The sequence below is a fragment of the Dendrobates tinctorius genome, unplaced genomic scaffold, assembly GCF_039654945.1.
Source record: "Dendrobates tinctorius isolate UK_male_01 unplaced genomic scaffold, ASM3965494v1 ptg000039l, whole genome shotgun sequence".
Taxonomy (NCBI): domain Eukaryota; kingdom Metazoa; phylum Chordata; class Amphibia; order Anura; family Dendrobatidae; genus Dendrobates; species Dendrobates tinctorius.
Window position 1 is genome coordinate 30,966,976 of NW_027361707.1, and position 21,295 is coordinate 30,988,270.

General features: G+C 45.7%; 1 protein-coding gene and 1 pseudogene across 6 annotated transcripts in view; one reads left to right on the forward strand and one right to left on the reverse strand.

The window, feature by feature from the left end:
* Positions 1-438: 438 nt before the first annotated feature.
* Positions 439-20,905, reverse strand: LOC141088593 (vimentin pseudogene; annotated as a pseudogene).
* The window catches only part of MFSD10 (major facilitator superfamily domain containing 10), an 88,328-nt gene continuing 70,640 nt past the window's right edge, over positions 3,608-21,295 (forward strand). For 4 of the 6 annotated variants that reach the window (XR_012231961.1, XM_073574582.1, XM_073574579.1 and 1 more), the window contains exon 1: positions 6,577-6,789. The gene's annotated coding sequence lies outside the window, so the exon portion shown is untranslated. Of the gene's footprint in view, positions 3,741-6,576; positions 6,790-21,295 lie in introns of those variants that run through there. The other 2 variants (XM_073574578.1, XM_073574580.1) reach the window with 2 other exon arrangements.

Below are 21,295 nucleotides of genomic sequence, written 5' to 3' on the forward strand. Positions count from 1 at the left end.
GCCGTATGAGGGCTTGTTGTAGGAGAGTGACAGCGGGATTTAACAGGTTAACAGCCACTGCTCGAATCCCAATCCACCCGCGGATCTTAAAGGCACATGACAGACTATTAAAACAGTCGTTCATGTATGGGGAACGATGCGGTCTCAGCGACTGAGCCTGCATCAAAGGCAGGGACACGACTTTTGACGTACAAGTACGTCGTCAAAGGTTGTGATGGATGGAAAATAAGAAGATGGGAAGGCACACTAAACTAGTCAGCCTTGCCAAGAGTGGGCTAAGCGATCAGTCATTGGTGTTGACAGACTCACTTTATAGAAAGTAGCTTTCATAGTAATTGTGTTTGCACCCATGGCCTAACAAGAATGCACCTAATTGCCCTGTTCTCGTTATTAAATTTCTCGTTTGTTTTTTTTATAATTAATAATACATAAAAAAAATACACATTCGTCACTTTAATATAATCAGTAATTTCTCTAGAACAATGAATAAACATGCAATTTGCTGATACAGGCAGAAAGCAGTGACTGGTTAATATTGATCCGGCAGGAGGCAGCGATGTCGCCCGTTCCATGTGACGGGGTGTACGGCTGGTGAGCTGCTCGCTTCCACCTTATGTGATCCTCGGCTTTAGGATTTATCACCTCGGGCTTAAAAGAGAAAAACAAAGAACATCTATTACGTTCCAGGGTTAAAGATGGGGTCAATTTTTACATGCCTCCACCAGAGATGCACAGGGAGATTAACCCAATTCTGTAAGAAATTGGTATTAGAGAATTTGGGGTTATTCAGATCGCTCGTGCAAAGGAGTTTCAGAAAATCCTGGTCCCCAGGTGCAGTTTGTTATGGTAAAAAAAAACAAAAAAAAAAAAAAAACTTGCTCACCCTCCCCAGGTCCAACGTTGAGTCTCTGTTGCTGCTCCAGTTATCTGATATTGGTTGCACCACTGATGTCATGTCAACCGCGCGGCGGCCCATCAGTGATCTCAGCGTCCCGTCTACATGGGCAGAGCCGCTGAGCTCACCGATTGGCTGCCGCTCTGTCGACGTGGCTTTAGTAATCATCGATGGAGAGCAAAGAATTCTTTTTTTTTTTTTTTTTTTTTAATTAAATTGCACCCAGGGACCAGATTTTCAGCAGCTGTCACGCTCGGGTCTCGAGAGCCACCGGAAAGGTCCATGTTCTGCATTCCGATCTGGCTCCAATTTATATGGCTGTGCGAGTGCGCCCTTATTGCAAATGATTAGGAGGATTGGGCATGTTCGGTTTCAAGATGCCTGGTCACCCCCGCTTCCCACAGGACATAAACTACTGGTAGAGGGCCTGCGTATTACTGGTCTTCATTGCCACACTGGAAAAAAAAACATGCAAGCTGAGAAGAGTGTATTCATTTGTAGGAACATCTGCCAACCCCACAAGCGCTCCTAAACGCTCCCATACACATCAGGACATCTGACTAAGTACTATCCGTGTCAGATAGCCGAACCGGTATCCGTTTTGTACATCTGTACAGCGTCCGGTTTTCATATGACCAATTTAATAATGATCACTTTTAATTAGGCGTGTCTGATCCAACGCAAGGATCAAAGTAGTGCACACAGACCGTCAGTCCATATACAAAACCTTCCAGGTCTGTTGGCGACATGAGTTTTTTGGTGCAGATTTTCCACACATTGCATTTTACGGGACCTGGAAAGTAGGGGAGTTTTACCTTAATCTCCTAATCTGTGTGTCTTTTTGTGTGTGTGGAATCAGAATTATTTTATTTTTTTTGAACCAGAGCATATTACTTTCTGCTGCAGAAACCTTTTTTGGGTATGTGCACACGCTGCGGATTCTGCTGTGTTGTACAGTACTTTTATTTCCTAGGAGAAAAAAAAAATCCGCTGTGCACATGCTGCGGATTTTCTGCGGGTTACAAACCGCAGCATGTCAATTCTTTGTGCGGTTTCCGACCTTATCATTATGAGGGGCAAAACCGCAGGACAAAACCGCAGGCTGATCCACAGATTAACCGCAGGACTTTTGTCTTGCGGATTTACCTGCAGATTTTTCATCAAAATCCGCACAACCAAAAAACTACGTGTGCACTTACCCTTTTGTGCAGCTTCCACCCATTTATTTCAATGATGACCATGATAACCACAGATAAAACTGAAGGCCTGCCACTGTTTTGTTGCAGTTTCTGCAACTAAAAAACCCAAAACAACCCCACATGAATGGGTGCAGAAAATCCGCAGTGATTTTTCTAGCAGAATCTCTGCAGATTTACATTTATAAATCCACATGTAAAAGCTGCAACAATAAGCAACGTGTGAACCCAGCCTTGGGCTACTTTCACATTAGCTCTTTTTGCGCAGCACGCGTAAAACAAACGCATGCAAAAAAACCTCATCATGCGTTTGCGTTTTTTTATGCGCATTCGTTCTCTAGGGGTTAAAACCAGTGTCTACACATTTTTACGCCAAAAACACATGCGCACGAAAACGCAGACCTTGCGCACACCTGTGTTCCCATTGACTGTAATGCGTTATTTTGTCACATTCTGGGCGCAAGCGTTTTTTTACGCCTTTCGGCGGGCTCAAAAATGCAACAGGTTGCGTCTGGCGTGCCTAGGCCGACACCTTGAAAAACGCATGCGCATGAAAACACGTACGAAAGCATGCAAACACAAGACCATGCGCCCCCCATGTTAAACATAAGTACGCATGACTCATGCGTATGGACGCGCACGATGCGCTGAGCAAAAAAAAAAGCTAATGTGAAACCAGCCTTAGGGACACCTTCACAATTTTTTTTTTTTTTTAAATGTACAAGACAAGCAGTCAGAGTTTTATCAGTGACTTTCGTCAGTTTAGTTCAGTTTTAACCCGGGTTTTCTCATATGGAGAAGGAAAAAAAAAGTTTCTCCACTGTATCCTAACAGTCTGGGAAAATCGGATAGCACTCTGATGACATCCAAGTGCTGTCCGATTTAATTTCATTGACATCCATTTCCCCCTCTCAAAAAATAAATAAAATATTAATTATTATTATTATTATTATTATTAATAATAATAATAATGCCACACCATTACTGAGTTCAATTAATTTCAGTCTGGGGTTGCAGTACCAGACACAACCTGTGCACAGATGGTGGCACTGTTTTTCTAATCTATGCAACCGATTTCTTATTAGGTATAAGGAATTTGTACATTCTGTTCACGGTGACGAGTCCTCTTTTACCTTCGCCATCTTTGATCCCAAGCCTCTCCTCTTCTCCTTCCAGCAATGCCCTGTAGACCGCAATCTCCGCATCTAGCTTGAGCTTGATGTGCAGCAAATCTTGGTAATCCTGCAAATACCGCGCCAAATCTGCTTTCGTTGTTAGGAGCCGATCTTCCAGCTGAGCAATGATATTCTGAAGAGCGGCAACTTCTTCCGAGTGGCTTTGCTGCAAATCCAGAAGCTGCCTCTCCAAGGCTTCATTTCTGGCCCTCAAGGCATCTATCTGGCCCTGCAGGTCAGACACCTGAGAGCTAAATTTACTGATCTCTTCCCTGATGTTCCTGATCTTCTCCTCGTTCTTGACCACCTGTCCCTTTGCAGTATTCAGCTTCGTCTTGTACCACTTCTCGGCCTCCTGAATGTTTTTGGTGGCCGCTTCTTCAATCTGAAGCCGTAAGGCTCTTAACGCTGCCAGTAGGTCCGGTCGCGCACTCTCCATCTCCACATTCACCTTCGACTCCTGTATTTGTTTCAGTAAGTCGACCACTTCATCATCGTGGAGCTTTTTGAGGAACTCGATCTCATCCACCAGCTGTTCCACTCTTCTCTCCAGCTCCAACTTTTGCACCGTGGCATCGTCCACATCTTGGCGAAACTCTTTTAGTGTCCTCTCAGCCTCCTCTGTCAAAGCAAGTGGGGGAAAAAAAAAGCAAGTTTAATTCAGATATAGACTGGAAGTAGTTATTAGCCATGACCGCCCCACCCTTCTGGTTGGTTAGGACGGTTGTCGAACCCTTAATTGCTTAATTACATACTATTAGAATACTTTAAAGGGGTTGATGACTATTGAACAACCCCTTCTTAATTACTCCGCAGAACAGAGAAATATTAAAAAAAAAAAAAAACAACACCATAATACTCATGTACTGGACTGGTGTCATTCCTCTCTTCCACCGGTGACTGCTGCCGCTTCAGTATTTATGCAGCGCGGATTTTAGCAGCAGCCGATAAGCGACCGCCAATTAGGCTTGGCGGTCATCATGTGACAACAGCAGTCATGTCCAGTTCTGGACAACCCCTTTAATAGCATTTCTTTCCCCCCCCCCAGACAGCTCATTTGTCTTTTTCCCATTATGATCAGGAAATGAAATCTGCAGCAAAATCCATTCAGGCTGCATGCGGGATTTTGCTGCGGATTTGCCCTTGGTTTCACCCTGAAACCGCAGCAAAAAATTGACTTTCTGCTGATTTTAATATCAGCAAGTCAATTTGAGCAGTGTATAGATCTGATTAGTGCTGGGTCTGGATTCCCATCTGGATTACCCCCCCCAAAAAAATGGATTCATATTCAACTCCTGACAAAGGACAGAACTGTTCAGCATAATGAAGCAGATGGATTCACTTTTTGGCTTCCGAACACCAGGGTCCATGTTATTTAGGCAGAATAGCCCCCCCCTCCAAAAAAAAAGGAAAATAGTAACTTGGGTGCATTATGAAATTCTGTCATTAAATTTTTCTTGATCCTGCACATATCTTGATCATTTAAATGGCTCTGTATTTGTCTACTTGATATTTGTATATACACCATTCGGGAGCTGTGTGGCCTTGTTATATGTCACCAAGGATATTTTGCGGTTTTAGCTGTTTTTGTTCTATTTTGTCATTTTCATATGTATTTATTGCCAAATAGAGATTGATAATATATTTATTGGATGTGCATGGAACTTCTTTACTGGTGGATATTTGTTTGTTGTGTTGTTTTGTTTTCTAGAACAAGTTTTTAGGTGGATCTAAAATCATAGTCTAGGAGCCAACACTGTTTTTATTTTTTTAATTGACACAGCCATGTAAGGTTAAATTCCCATGTAGCTTTTTTTTCTGAAGACTAAACTTGCTTTCTTGGCAGTAGAAATTCTGCGTAAACAAGCAGGTTCTGCAGCGTTTTTTGTGACACCTTTGCAGCGTTTTTTCTTTTTTTACCTGTGTGATTTGTCCACAGTACATGTTTAACAAAGGTCTATTGGTCTATTGACCAAAAATGCAGCGAAACCTGTTTGCTGCTTTTATTTTGCAGCGTTTTGCTTTTTTTCACGGGTGTGAAAATTGTTGTAAAATCACTGAAAAAAATTGACATACTGCTGCATGTGAACAGCGTTTTTTTTTTTACATGCTTTTTTGTGTTTTTGATGCTACACTTTTTGTCTCTTTTAGGTGTGTCACGTTTTGAATGAGGCTGCTTTGTTCTTGATACTTCCTGGTATTTGGCTTCGATAAAACTTTATTAATACAGTCATGTGCTGATTACATGCATTTTTTTTTACATTTGGATTTTCCACATCTCATGTAATTCTATGGGGAAAATCTAAATAAAACTCAGTGCACCCGCAAGAGAGCTTGACGCGCCGCAGGTCAGGTTATGCAGAGTAACAAAAAACACAGCGGGCATGAGAGGTCTATAAATCCTTCCTGTTTGCTCGAAGCTTCCAAAAAAATGACCAAAAATTCATTGTGGGAATTTAACCTAAGACCATGTTCACACGTTCAGTATTTGGTGAGTTTTTTACCTCAGTATACGTAAGCCAAAACCTGGAGTGGGTGATAAATACAGAAGTGGTGACGGGTTTCTATTAGACTTTTCCGCTGATTGTTCTGGTTTTGCTGCTGGTTTTGGCTTAGGCTGGTTTCACATTCGCGCTTTTTAAGCGCACGCACGGCCGGGGGTAGCTCCGCCCCCGAGCCAGCTCTCTGCCCGGCGTGCCCGCCCCTTCCTTGTAGCGCCGCCTCCTAGCGCACAGCGGCGCCTGCGATCGGCGCACCCTATCTTTAGCATAGGGTGCGCAGATCGTGCGCAGGCCGTGCGCTAGTTGCGCTTTGACCTGCGCTGCGCACTTTTGACGGTGCGCCGTGCGCGCCAAAATCCGAAAAGTTTGATTTTGGTGCGCATGGCGCACCGTCAAAAGTGCGCAGCGCAGGTCAAAGCGCAACTAGCGCACGGCCTGCGCACGATCTGCGCACCCTATGCTAAAGATAGGGTGCGCCGATCGCAGGCGCCGCTGTGCGCTAGGAGGCGGCGCTACAAGGAAGGGGCGGGCACGCCGGGCAGAGAGCCGGCTCAGGGGCGGAGCTACCCCCGGCCGTGCGTGCGCTTAAAAAGCGCGAATGTGAAACCAGCCTTACACATACTGAGGTAAAATACTGACCGTGTGACGGTGGCCATGGAGTTACCATTTCCTCCCTCCTGGGTTTGCTTACTTTTGTGCTATCATGTGTGTCTTGCTCACTGATTAGATGTAATTGGTGGCACTATGGGATCTATATGGCTCTTCTATAAGTTGTGCTCTTAGGAGGGCGTTCACATTGCCTGTCTGCCTCATACTGTGTATAAGGCTGGTTTAGCCGCCTGAAATGCTTTTGTTTTTAATCGTTTTAGTATAACCTTATTTTACTAATAAAGAAGAACCTGTTGAAGATATCTGCTCAAGGGCTGGATTACAGATGTTTTTTTATTTCCTTGTCCGGGCGCTGAAGACACCAACATACTCTATTATCTATCCTATCTATCCTCCTAGTCGTCCCTGGAATGGTGAGCTGACCAATTTCCCTCTTTTTAATAATCTGTAATTTTCTTTTATCTTGTGGCCTGGAACCCTTCCTCCATACCACATTACACAGGTTTTTATCCCCATCTGTTCCTGACTGAACACGGCTTTCTCTGACACCTCCATTGTCAGTCACCATAGGCTCGCAGACACTGCGGTTACATTTATCGTACGCCCCTTCCCTTTTTGTTCCCAAGCATTCACTGAGAAAACCACGGTGCTTACATGACCCTGTCCCATTATTTCCTGCCTTACAGACCTGTTGTACAGATGCATAATACCGATCTCATTAATTGTCCGTTCTGTTTTTCACCACTTTTAAAAGTGCACCAAAAAACAATTGAAAAATCCAAAGAGTGAAATGCAAACTCTGAGGCAGCAAGCACCGTGCCGTGATGGAGGACCACCCGTGCTAGTGTATGCCATACGTGCCAGTCTGAGCAGCTATATGTTAGTCATTGTCCCCATAAGTTATTCCTAACCTGTATCGTCCAACTGCGTAATTCCCCATTGTCTGTCAATGATGAAAGTCATTATCTCCATAATGGGGTGTCCGTACCGCAGCAAAACCACGCCATTTTCTACAGCAAACCAATGCTGTGGTTTTTTTTTGTTTTTTTGTTTTTTGGGGTAGTGGGGGGGAGATAAAAGATTTGTAGACCACTTCTATTATAAAAAGTTATTCCCCACCCAAAAAAAAATCCATGTTATTCCCATTCCATAAGAACTGGGATACCTTAGTGGGCACTAGGAATCCAACTGCTGGGGGCCCCAGTGATCCTGAGATTGTGGTCCTAAGACTCCTATAACCGGGCTTTGCAGCTCCATCCTGAATGGAGCGGAGGTCCACAGACCTAGCGGTTGGGTCCCCTGTACTGTGGATATGTGCTAAGAGTTATGGAGAATAATCCTTTACTACATGGAGATAATTATTTGGCGTGCGCTTCTTAGAGCTTGTCTACTTTTAGGCTATGTGCACATGTCCGAAATTCCCGCGGATTTTATGCGTTTTTGCTGCGAAAACGCATAAAATAAGCAAGCCATTGAGTTCAATGGCATTCAGCACATGCTGTGCTAATGCGGAATCGCATCACGGAAAAATACGCAGCAGGCTCATTCTTTTTGCGGAATCGCGGGAATTCCGCACACATAGGATTGCATTGTTCCGCGTGTGGCTATGCCCACCATGCGCAAAGTAAGCGAAAAATGTGCGGATGGTACCCAGGGTCTGGAGAAAAGGAGACTGTCCTCCAGGTCCTGGGTACCATATACCTGTAAAAAATAGAATTAAAATAAAAAATCGTGAAATTCTCACCTTCAGGCGTTCCCCGCAGCGTTCCCCGGCCTAAGCGATGCTCCCGCCAACTCCCGTTCCCAGTGATGGAACATGATCCCAATATATAACAAATTTTATTGCACCATGATTAAAAAGTATATATCATACAACACCATATTTTAATAGTACAGTACAGAGTATATAGGGGGAGAAAAATACCTCACCCTAATATCAGCAAGCTGTATAACGGTACCCAGCACCTAAATAGGGCGCAGCATAGGTCTATTATATATTGTTGTGCTGAATATGCAGCCTAAAAATGACCTACAAGATGCAGCAAATTTGCTATAAGGAAAAGGCACACACAAAAATCGCCATATAAAGAAATACCAGTGTACCTGTAGTCATGCTGCCACCCAGGTGGAGGGGACCTGTGAACACACCCCGACGCGCATTTCTCCGCCTCTGCAGTTTCATCAGGAGGTCCTCCTAATAATAGACCTATTCTGCGCCCTATTTAGGTGCTGGGTACCGTTATACAGCTTGTCTCTTATCCAATAACAATAAGTTTGCTGATATTAGGGTGAGGTATTTTTCTCCCCCTATATACTCTGTACTGTACTATTAAAATATGGTGTTGTATGATATATACTTTTTAATCATGGTGCAATAAAATTTGTTATATATTGGGATCATGTTCCTTCGTTTTTCTCTTTTTGGTATAGTGTTCTATTAGTGAAGGGATTATTATTGAATAGAATTTGAGGTTTGTACTTGTTTGGAATCCCGTTCCCAGTGATGCCTTGCGACAATGATCTGTGGTGACGTAGTGGTCTCGCATGATGCTACGTCATATGAGGTCATTGTTACAAGGCATCGCTGGGAACGGGACTTGCCGGGAACATCTCTGAGGCCTGGGGACGCCAGAAGGTGAGAATATCACAATTTTTTATTTTTTTTAAATTATTTTTAACATTATATGTTTTAACTATTGAAGCTGCATAGGCAGCCTCAATAGTAAAAAGATAAGATGAGATAATCCTTTAATCGTCCCACCATGGGGAAATTCAGAGCATTACAGCAGCAAGGCAGGAACAAGTACAGATACAGATGCATAAAGGCATTACATTGACAGTAGGTAGGTACATATACGAAAAAAAAAAAAGATATAACCGGACTATCACAACTTTTGGATCTATCAGTTCACTGTTTGGGTCGTTCTCCGTTTTGGACAGTGCTGGTTATACAGCCTAACTGCAGCAGGAAAGAAGGACTTTCAATAACTCTCCCTCTCACATTTAGGATTAAGTAGCCGGTCACTGACAGTACTGCGCATCTTTGTCACGGTCTCATGCATGGGATGGGAATCATTCTGCACCATGTAGCTCACCTTGGCCAGTATCCTCCTGTCACCTACTTCCTGAACTGGATCAAGGGGGCATCCCAGGACAGAGCTGGCCCTTCTAATCAGTTTGTCCAGCCTATTCCTATCCCTGGTTGATATGCCACTACCCCAGCACGCCACACCAAAGAAGATGACTGATGCCACAACAGAGTTGAAGAAGGATGCAAGGAGTGCCCCCCAAACTCTGAAGGCTCTCAGCCTTCTGAGCAGATAAAGCCTACTTTGGCCCTTCCTGTACACTGCATCCAAGTGATGGGCCCAGTCAAGCTTATTATTGAGGATCACACCAAGGTACTTATAGGTGTCGACTAGAGTTGAGCGATACCGTCCGATACTTCAAAGTATCGGATCGGAATGGATCGGCCGATCTTAAAAAAAAGTATCGGTATCGCCGATTCCGATACCGGGAGTCCCATTCAAGTCTATGGGACTTCCGGTATCGGAATAAGAAAAATCCTGTTTTTCCCTTGTACAGCCTCTCTGGGGTCTGTACGGGCCTTTCGGGGGGCTGTGCCGGCCTGCCAGGGGGTCTGTGCAGGCTCCGGTGGTCTGTGCAGGCCTGCCGGGGGGCTGTGCAGGCTCCGGTGGGCTGTGCCGGCCTGCCGGGGGGCTGTGCCGGCCTGCCGGGGGGCTGTGCCGGGGGGCTGTGCAGGCTCCGGTGGTCTGTGCCGGCCTGCCGGGGGGCTGTGCAGGCTCCGGGGGGCTGTGCCGGCCTGCCGGTGGGCTGTGGCGGCCTGCCGGGGGGCTGTGCCGGCCTGCCGGGGGGCTGTGCAGGCTTCGGGGGTCTGTGCAGGCATCGTCCGATGGGACTACAAGTCCCATCGGGCGATGCCTGCTACCATGACAGTGATTGACACATTAGCCAATGATGGGACAGTAGTAGTCCCATCATCCGGCTAATGTGTTGAATGTAAAAAAAAAAAAAAATTACATGCTACATACATACAACATGCATACTACATACATGCTACATTCATACTACATACATGCTACATTCATACTACATATATACTACATGCAACATACATACTACATATATACTACATGCAACATACATACTACATATATACTACATGCATGCAACATGCATACTACATATATACTATATGCTACATACATACTACATATATGCTACATACATACTACATATATACTACATGCATGCTACATACATACTGCATGCTACATACATACTACATGCTACATACATACTACATATATGCTACATACATACTACATGCATGCTACATACATACTACATGCTACATACATACCACATATATACTACATACATACTACATGCATGCTACATGCTACATACATACCACATACATACTACATATATACTACATGCATGCTACATACATACTACATGCTACATACATACCACATATATACTACATACATACTACATGCTACATACATACTACATATATACTACATGCATGCTACATACATACTGCATGCTACATGCATGCTACATACATACTACATACATACTACATGCTACATACATACCACATATATACTACATACATACAATACATTCATACAATACATACATAGACATACAGTACATATAACATAGAGTAACATACTTACCAATACTTGTCACATTGTTCCCCGAAGTCATTGTCTTTTACGGAATAAATATTAACATAACAAACCACAAAAATACTCACCCACGATCCGAAGCAGTCCACGAGTGTGTCCCACGACGATCTTGGGTAGAGAACTGCAGCATCAGCTGTTGCTGCCGTTCTCTACGGGCTGCAGGAATCCAATGACGGAAGGTAGGTATCCTTCCGCACTGTATTCCTCCGCCACTTAAAAAAAAAAAAAGTCCCTAGTCTCACTTTATGCCATTGCTGTGTGGGAAATTCCCACGCAGCAATGGCATAAAGTGAGACTAGGGACTTTTTTTTTTTAAGTGGCGGAGGAATACAGTGCGGAAGGATACCTACCTTCCGTCATTGGATTCCTGCAGCCCGTAGAGAACGGCAGCAACAGCTGATGCTGCAGTTCTCTACCCAAGATCGTCGTGGGACACACTCGTGGACTGCTTCGGATCGTGGGTGAGTATTTTTGTGGTTTGTTATGTTAATATTTATTCCGTAAAAGACAATGGCTTCGGGGAACAATGTGACAAGTATTGGTAAGTATGTTACTCTATGTTATATGTACTGTATGTCTATGTATGTATTGTATGAATGTATTGTATGTAGTATGTATGTAGTATATATGTGGTATGTATGTAGCATGTAGTATGTATGTAGTATGTATGTAGCATGCATGTAGCATGCATAGAATCATAGAATCATAGAATCGTAGAGTTGGAAGGGACCTCCTGGGCCATCTGGTCCAACCCCCTGCTCAAAGCAGGATTCGCTAAATCATCCCAGTCAGATGTCTGTCCAGCCTCTGTTTGAAGACTTCCATTGAAGGAGAACTCACCACTTCTCGTGGCTGTATGTATGTAGCATGCATGTAGTATATATGTAGTATGTATGTAGCATGTAGTATGTATGTGGTATGTATGTAGCATGTAGTATGTATGTAGTATGTATGTAGTATGTATGTAGCATGTAGTATGTATGTAGCATGCATGTAGTATATATGTGTTATGTATGTAGCATGCATGTAGTATGTATGTGGTATGTATGTAGCATGCATGTAGTATGTATGTAGTATGTATGTAGTATGTATGTAGCATGCAGTATGTATGTAGCATGTATGTAGCATGTATGTAGTATGTATGTAGTATATATGTAGTATGTATGTAGCATGCAGTATGTATGTAGCATGTATGTAGTATGTATGTAGTATATATGTAGTATGTATGTAGCATGTAGTATGTATGTAGCATGCATGTAGTATGTATGTAGCATGTAGTATGTATGTAGTATATATGTAGTATGTATGTAGCATGTAGTATGTATGTAGCATGCATGTAGCATGCATGTAGTATGTATGTAGCATGTAGTATGTATGTAGCATGCATGTAGTATGTATGTAGTATGTATGTAGTATTTTTTTTTTTTTTTTTTTAACATTTAACACATTAGCCGGATGATGGGACTACTACTGTCCCATCATTGGCTAATGTGTCAATCACTGTCATGGTAGCAGGCATCGCCAGATGGGACTTGTAGTCCCATCGGACGATGCTTGCACAGACCCCCGGACATCAGCACAGCCCCCCGGCAGGCCGGCACAGCCCCCCGGCAGGCCGGTACAGACCCCCACAGGGAGCACAGACCACCGGCAGGCCGGCACAGCCCCCCGGCAGGCCGGTACAGACCCCCACAGGGTGCACAGACCACCGGCAGGCCGGCACAGCCCCCCGGCAGGCCGGTACAGACCCCGGGCAGTCCACACAGCCCCCCGGCAGGCCGGCACAGCCCCCCGGCAGGCCGGCAGAGACCCCCGGAAGGCCCGAAATGACGGCGCATCATGATGCGCACACACCGCGCATCATGATGACGTCAGGCTGTCAATCAACTTTGAACTTCCGATTCCGATGCCGACTTCCGATATTGAAAAAATATCGGAAGTCGGTATCGGAATTCCGATACAGCAAGTATCGGCCGATACCCGATACTTGCGGTATCGGAATGCTCAACACTAGTGTCGACTATCTTAATGTCCTTTCCCTGAATGTTCACCACTACTGGTGGCTTTTTTCCCTTGCGAAAGTCCACCACCAATTCCTTGGTCTTCCCGGAATTAATCCTAAGGTGGTTCCTCTGACACCACTCCACAAAAGCTTGGTTAGTATCTCTGTACTCTCTTTCATCTCCTTCTGTGATGAGGCCTACTATTGCAGAGTCATCAGAATACTTCTGCAAGTAGCAGCTAGATGAGTTGCACTTAAAATCTTCAGTGTACAGTGTGAAGAGAAACGGGGCAAGAACTGTACCTTGAGGTGCCCCTGTATTGCAGATCACCGTGTCTGACACACTGTCCCGAACCTTTACAAACTGAGGTCGGTTCGTGAGGTAGTTAAGGATCCAGGTGGAGAGTTGGAGGTCCACGCCAACAAGGCCCAGCTTGTCTCTCAGTAGACCTGGCTGTATGGTATTAAAAGCACTAGAGAAATCGAAGAACATTATTCTCACAGTGTTCCCAGGTTTCTCCAGGTGAGAGAGAGTCCTATCTAGAAGGTGGATAATGGCATCATCCACACCAATGCCCGGCCTGTAGGCAAACTGGAGAGGGTCCATATCCGAGCTCACTAGAGGACGGAAACGTGTGAGAACCAATCTCTCTAGTACCTTCATCAGGTGTGAAGTCAATGCTACAGGTCTATAGTCATTAAGGTCTTTCGGATAAGGTTTCTTCGGAACTGGTACCACACACGATAATTTCCACAGTTGTGGTACTATACCTATTCTCAGGCTCATATTGAACAGATATGTAATGATCTCACTCAGCTGGTGCCCGCAGGTTTTGATTAGCCTTGCACTGATGCCGTCAGGACCTGCAGCCTTCAAAAACTTTGATCTTATCCAGTTCTTTTGCAACCTGGGTACTTGTGAAGAACAGACCCTGGCTCAGTTGACAAGTTGCAGCAGGGGGTGAGGTTATTGTAGCAGAGAGGTGTGAATGGTATGCAGGGGCAGGAGCAGCCTGTGTGTGATTAAATCTGTTAAAGAATAGATTAAGTTCATTAAGCCCCTCTTTATCTACAACCATCCTGGCGACAGTCTGTCTATGCCCAGATATAGACTTTAGACCCTCCCAGACTTCATGAATCCTTTTCTGTGACAATTTCAGTTCAATCTTTCTCTTATAATTAGCATTTCCCTGCCTGATTAGATTCTTCAGATCTTTCTGCACCTCTCTCAGCCTGCCCTTGTCACCTGATCTGAAGGCCAACTTCTTCTCTTTGAGTTGGTCACACTAGTCAAACACTATGTTTGACAAGTGTGACCAACCTGTCAATCAGTTTTTGAAGCGATGCTACAGATCGCTTGGAAAACTCTAGTATTCTGCAAGCTAATTACGCTTGCAAAACGCTAGTTTTTCGCGGGAATTAAGCATGCAGATTTCTTGCAGATTTCCCACGGCAGGGAATTGCGGAATTGCCGGGGAAATTTCCGCGGGAATTCCGCACATGTGCACATTGCCTTAAGTCTACAGTCTTTTGAATCCTCACATCATTTTGCGGTGACCGGAGCAGGGTGTGGAGCGGAGGGGGCCGTTTGTATATTATTTGCAAACAGTGAGTCAAGTGCCGACTTTATGGGCGCGACATTGCTCGATGCAAGTGTGTTGAGCAAGGCCAGATACAGTCTAGTCGGATAGTGTGGCTGGAAGTATGCATATCTGAGGTCTCCTAATCACCCGCTGCTGGCGAATCTTCACATTGCTCACAGAGGGAGAATTTACAGCTGGAGGTCACTTTAGGTCTGAAGCCTACAAAGGACCAAGGGCATGTGCCCACAGTGTTATGACCTCACAGCATTACCCTACCTGTGGCCAGATTCTGACTGTGTCGGTGGACTCGTCAGATTTGATGTTAGACAAGTACTGTATATATTTGCTGTGTTTTTTTTGTGTTTGTTTGTTTTTTATTCTATGGTGCACTATTAGTTTTGAGTGGAAGTCATTTGAAAGTCGCTAAATATAACAGTACTATAGTTATTATTATTATTATTTATTTATATAGCGCCATTAATTCCATGGTGCTGTACATGAGAAGGGAGGTTACATACAAAGTTATAGATATCGTAACAGTAAACAAATTTACAATGACAGACTGGTACAGAGGGGAGAGGACCATGTCCTTGCGGACTTAAATTCTATGGGACAGTGGGGAAGAGACAGAAGGTCGGGGGTGCAGGAGCTCTGGTGGTTTTGAGGCGGCGACTCGGGCGGTGGTGAGGCGGTAGAATGGTTATTGCAGGCTGTAAGCTTTCCTGAAAATATGGGTTTTCAGGTTCCTTTTGAAGGATCCGAGGGTGGTGGATAATCGGATGTGTTGAGGCATGGAATTCCAGAGGATAGGGGATATTCGGAAGAAATCTTGGAGGCGGTTGTGTGAGGAACGAATAAGTGTGGAGGAGAGTAGGAGGCCTTGGGAGGATCGAAGACTATGTGAGGGAAGATATTGGGAGATTAGTTCAGAGATATAGGGAGGGGATAGGTTGTGGATGGCTTTGTAGGTCAGTGTTAGTAGTTTGTACTAGATTCGTTGGTGATTTGGGAGCCAGTGGAAGGATTTGCAAAGGGGAGAAACAGGGGAGTAGCGAGGAGAGAGGTGGATTAGTCGGGCAGCAGATTTGAGGACAGACTGGAGTGGTGCAAGAGAGTTAGCAGGGAGGCAACAGAGGAGAGTGTTGCAGTAGTCAAGGTGGGAGATGATGAGGGCATGTGCAAGAGTTTTAGTAGATTGACGCCTGAGGAAGGGACAGATTCTGGAAATATTTTTGAGTTGGAGGCGACAGGAGGTGGCAAGAGTTTGGACGTGTGGTTTGAAGGACAGGGCGGAGTCTAGAGTTATTCCGAGGCAGCGGATTTCAGGTGTGGGAGAGAGCGTGATGCCGTTTACCATAATAGATAGATCGGGTAGGGAAGATAACGAGTTCAGTTTTGTCTACATTGAGTTTTAGGAAGCGAGCGGTGAAAAAGGAGGATATGGCTGGTAGACACTCCCCGATTCTGGACAGCAGAAAGGTGACATCTGGGCCAGAGAGGTAGATCTGAGTGTCGTCTGCATACAGGTGGTACTGGAATCCATGGTACTTTATGAGTTGTCCTAGGCCAAGAGTATAGATGGAAAAAAGTAGGGGTCCCAGGACAGAGCCTTGGGGGACTCCAACAGAGAGAGGGCGGAATGAGGAGGTAGTGTGGGAGTGGGAAACGCTGAATGTGCGGTCAGAAAGGTATGAGGCAATCCAGGGCAAGGTCTTTGATGCCAAGGGAAGAAAGAATTTGTAGCAGTAGGCAGTGGTCAACTGTGTCGAAGGCAGAGGACAGGTCGAGAAGGAGGAGGATAGAGAGCTGTCTGTTAGCTATGGCTGTGAGTAAAGCCCCCGTTACACACTGCGATATTGATAGCAATATCGCTGTAAAGTCACCGATTTTGTGATGTAGCAGCGATATTGCTAGCGATATCGCTGCATGTGATACTTACCTCCGACCGGCTCCCCCGCTGGTTATCGCTGATCGCGCGAGAAGCTCCTGGATCATTTCTCGTCGGCCACTTCCTGCGGCGCTTCCTGCTGTGACGACGAGCGACGCGTGGAGCCGGGCGGGAGGACGCAGGATCGCTGCGTCTGACAGGTAAGTAGCGATCCCCGTCCCCAGCGATGTCGCTGGTGAGATCTGCCTGTGTGGCAGCTCACTAGAGACCACCTAGCGATGCACCAGTGATCCTGACCGCGTCATATCTCTGGTCGGGATCGGTGGTGCATCGCTAGGTGTAACGGTACCCAAAGTCATTAGTAATTTTGGTCAGTGAAGTTTCAGTGGAGTGGTGGGGGAGGAAGCCAGATTGCAGGATGTCAAGGAGGGAGAACTGTCTGTTAGCTTTGGCTGTGAGTAGGAGGTGGGAGGAAAGTTGAGCATGGACATGCTGTTCAAGGAGTTTGGAAGCAAACTGGAGCATTGATATGGGCAATAGCTGGGCATAGCAGTTGGGTCAAGGTTTGATTTTTTGAGGATGGGTTGTATGGTGGCATATTTGAAGGCAGAGGGGAAGGTCCCAAAAGATAGGGATAGGTTGAAGAGATGGGTTAGGGCTGGAATAATCATGTTAGTGAGGTTGGGGAGCAGGTGTGAAGGGATGGGGTCAAGTGCACAGGTGGTGAGGTGTGATTTGGAAAGGAGATGAGTAAGCTTATCCTTCAGTGATGTTGGAGAGGGAGGTTATTAGGGAAGGGCAGAGGTCTGGTATGTGGAGTGGTTGGGGTGGTGGAACAGTAAAGGTTTGCCTTGTTTGGTCGATCTTGTTTTTGAAGTAGGTGGCAAAGTCCTCGGCAGAGATGAGGGGAGTTGGAGGTGGCAGTGGTGGGCGGAGGAGAGAGTTATATGTGCTGAACAGTTGTTTTGGGTTGTGGGATAATGAAGATAATGAAGATACAAGGTTTGTGAAATAGGTCTGTTTAGCAGAGGTGAGGGCTTATTTGAAGGCAAGTGTAGCTTGTTTGAGAGCAGTGAAGTCATCTGGCAGGCGTGTTTTCTTCCAACGCCGCTCCGCGACCCTGGATGCAGGGTTGCCTGTTGGTTCGCGCACTTTGCCATGCATGAGAGGGGCAACTGAGTCTATGGCTGATGTGAGGGTGGCGTTGTAGAATGCGGTGGCGGTGTCCATATCGTGGAGTAAAGATATGGAGGACAGAGGTAGAAGAGAGTCTGAGAGTCTGTGAGTGTCTAGGTTTGTGAGGTTTCTGCGAGGATGTGCTAGTGGCTGGACATGTGGGGCAGGTGAGGACAAGGATGAGAAGGTAAGTAGATGGTGGTCAGATAGGGGGAAGGGAGAGGTTGTGAGATTGGGTAGGGAACAGAGGCGGGTGAAGATGAGGTCTAATGTATGCCCATCTGTGTGGGTGGCTGTGGAGGACCACTGAGTAAGTCCAAAGGATGAGGTAAGTGACAGGAGTTTGGAGGCTGCTGGCTGGTGGGTGTCAATGGGGATGTTGAAGTCTCCCATGATGATGGTGGGGATGTCAGCAGAGAGAAAGTGGAGGAGCCACTTAGTCACTTATATATTCGGCAGGACTGGATTTACCAGTATATGATCACCCTATGGTGGTAATATTTGGTCTTTTATATAAATTTTTATTCATTATCCTCATTGTCTGCTGAGGTACCCATATACCCACAACAATTATTGTGCCCTTGCGTAGTTCTAAACATGGTTACCTAGGCTAGGGGTAAACTTGGATGTGTAAAAACTCCTGGAAAAGCTTTTTGGAATGAATGGAAAGTGTTGGGCAGAGGGAATGAATTTTATAATGCGATGCTGTAAAGCATCATCTCCCAAGATTTCCCAATGATTGCCTTTTTTTTTTTTTTTTTTTTTTTTTTAAAGAGAACCTGTTTAGCATGATATTGTAAAGGTAAAGACGTGGCAGTAATGGGGCTGTACTACAGGGTAAATTAATATCTTTATTGAAGAATTCAGCTTTATGGTTCTTCTTTTCTTCAATTACTATTTAAAGTTTTCTGCTTACTAGATTTTGGTGCACAGGGTCTGGACTGTGCACTGTGTCTTCTCCTCCCTGTGTATGATTCCCCAGCCCCTCCACCTGGTCTTTGAAATCTCAGCAGTGACCTGTCATTTAGGATATGTTCCCACAGTCAGTAAATGCTGTGGGTTGAACACTGCGTCCATCTGCAGCGTCCAACCCGCAGCATCCAGGTGTTACAGCATAGTGATGGAAATGCCACGGCCACTATGCATGCACCGGCACCAGTGGCTTACCTGCGGAGATGGACATGCGGCATGTCTTTCCAGACCTCATTGTGGCGCCCCCAGGAGTACGGTCGCCACACTGGCTTTGCCTTCCTCCAGGGGAGGGTAATGCCAGGCTTGGAGGCAATGATGGGACTCTCTCACAGTCAATCCATGCATACAACACAGTTTCACTCCTGACCAGCAGGGGGAGCTCTGACCCAGGTTTGGGGGGAAGGGTGATTCCTGAGGGCCAGGAGGAAGTAGAGTGTTAGTCTGCGGAGGGTGAAGTGTGCAGACGGGAGAATACGAAGCTGGAGGTTGAGCTGCACCAGGCGAGCTCCCTCAGCTTGAGAGCGCACAGAACTGGAGTCGGGTCTCCACGGTGGTACGGGTACTAACGGCCCTGCCACAGATACCCGAGGAGTAGGAGGCTGTAGATGCCCTGCTCCCACCAAAAACTTGAGGCACAACAGCGAAACTGATAGAGAGCCGGGGATTCAGAGAGTGAGAGGAGGCCCAGAGAGAGAGGCTACAGCTGTTTGCCATGCAAGGAGAGTTCTAGGAACATCTGATAGGAGGAACTTCAGAGTAGCTAAGGATTGGAGTACTTCACACACACAGCGCTATTATGGAGACTGCACAGCCCGTCTGTGAGAGAGAATTCCTGAGTTGCTTCCAGGCTAGCCTGCTCAATACCATTTGTAATCAGGACCCTGGACTGCAGTTACCAAGTAAAGGTACTGAAATTGCACCCCGCTGTGTTGTGTCTGCTTCCTAACCTGTCGGCACTCCTACATCACCGTGCCCATCACTTATACACTGCCCTGGGGTTACAGCTTCACCTGTGGGGAGCTACACCATCTAAGCTGCAACACACCATCAGCCCCAGAGGATCTGCACGCAGCGTTGGCTAACATCTCACTTGCCAAATACCACGGGTGGCGTCACGAACTTTACATTACAAACAAACACCACCGCCATTGATATTGGGCTCCCAGGGCCACGGATCGGGTCACCGCTGCTGTGACACATTCCCCTGACACCGGCCTGGTACCGAATACCCCACAGCCCTGGGAGGGCGACCCATCAGCATGTCACTTTATCTTGCGGAGATGCGAGTCTCCTCAAGATAAATATCACCCGCACAATGTATAGGGCGTGGTGATTCCGCACGGTTCACTGAACACATGCAGGAACACCTGCGTTCTAAAGCCGGCAGTGTTTTGGATGCAGCGGACATGTGCTGCGTCCAAAGCGTTGCCAATTACTGACCGTGGGAACGTACCCTTAAAGGCAGGAGGCAGGTGGAGTGCTGTGAAATCGCAGCCAGGGAGGAGAAGACCCTGTGTACAGTCTGGCCCCTGTGCACCGAACTCTAACTAGCAGGAAGCTTCAGATGATGATTACAGAATAGTCACAATATGGTTTTCCTCACCAAAAGAACAAATTTAATCTGTATTACAGCCCCCATTACAGCCATGTCTTTACTTTACATTACAAAATTGTGCAGACAGGTTCTCTTTAAGAAGATTTTGACAACTGATTCCTGCACTTGTGTTCCTTACCTTTTAGGGCCAATTCCTCATCACATTTAGCATTCCAGATGTCAATTTCTTCCTCCAGGTTTCCTCGTTCAATATCAGCTGCACCTTTTTCTTTGGTCAACTTCTCAATTAATTCCTTCAGCTCCTTGAACTGTTTCTCATACTCATCAGATATGCCAGGTCCCCTTTCCTTCAGACGTCTGTTCAGTTCCTCCACCTCTTCACATAAAGCCTTGTTCTTCTGTTCCAGTGATCGCACCTTATCAATGTAGCCTGAAAATCGGTTGTTCAATTCCTGGAGCTCTTCCTTCTCATTGGGACGGTAGATGTAGACTTTAGTGGTGGACTCTTCCATAGTCCCTTGGATCCCTGTAGAGTTGGATGCAACAGTAGTAGTTTTCTGAGAAAAAGAAGAGCTCTTCATTTTAAGTCTTGGCGTGAACCGTAGCTGTGGGAAGTAGAATGACAACATCTCTTATATATGGAGTTCTGGAATCTGGCACATAGATTGGAACTTTACATGTTTAATGCATGGACTCAATTAACAGCATAGCAAGTGTGCAGGCAGGGATGGAACCACCATTCATCACATTCTCTAAGTTTTACACGTGAGTGCAACATAACTAACGTTATACAGCATGATGGGAGTGGTATCATACCCACTGTAACAAAACCAAAAAATGTACCAATGTTTGTCAACAAGGGTGTTTCTCAACATTTCTAGTTTAAGGATTTTTTTAAATTTGACTCCTCTGAGTCACTGGATTTCCATGTTGGTGACTAAATGGTGAACAGCCAGTAATCTAAAAATTCTAAATCGAAGCTAGCCATGCCCTAGAGATCTTGACCGGGTTGGGACTAT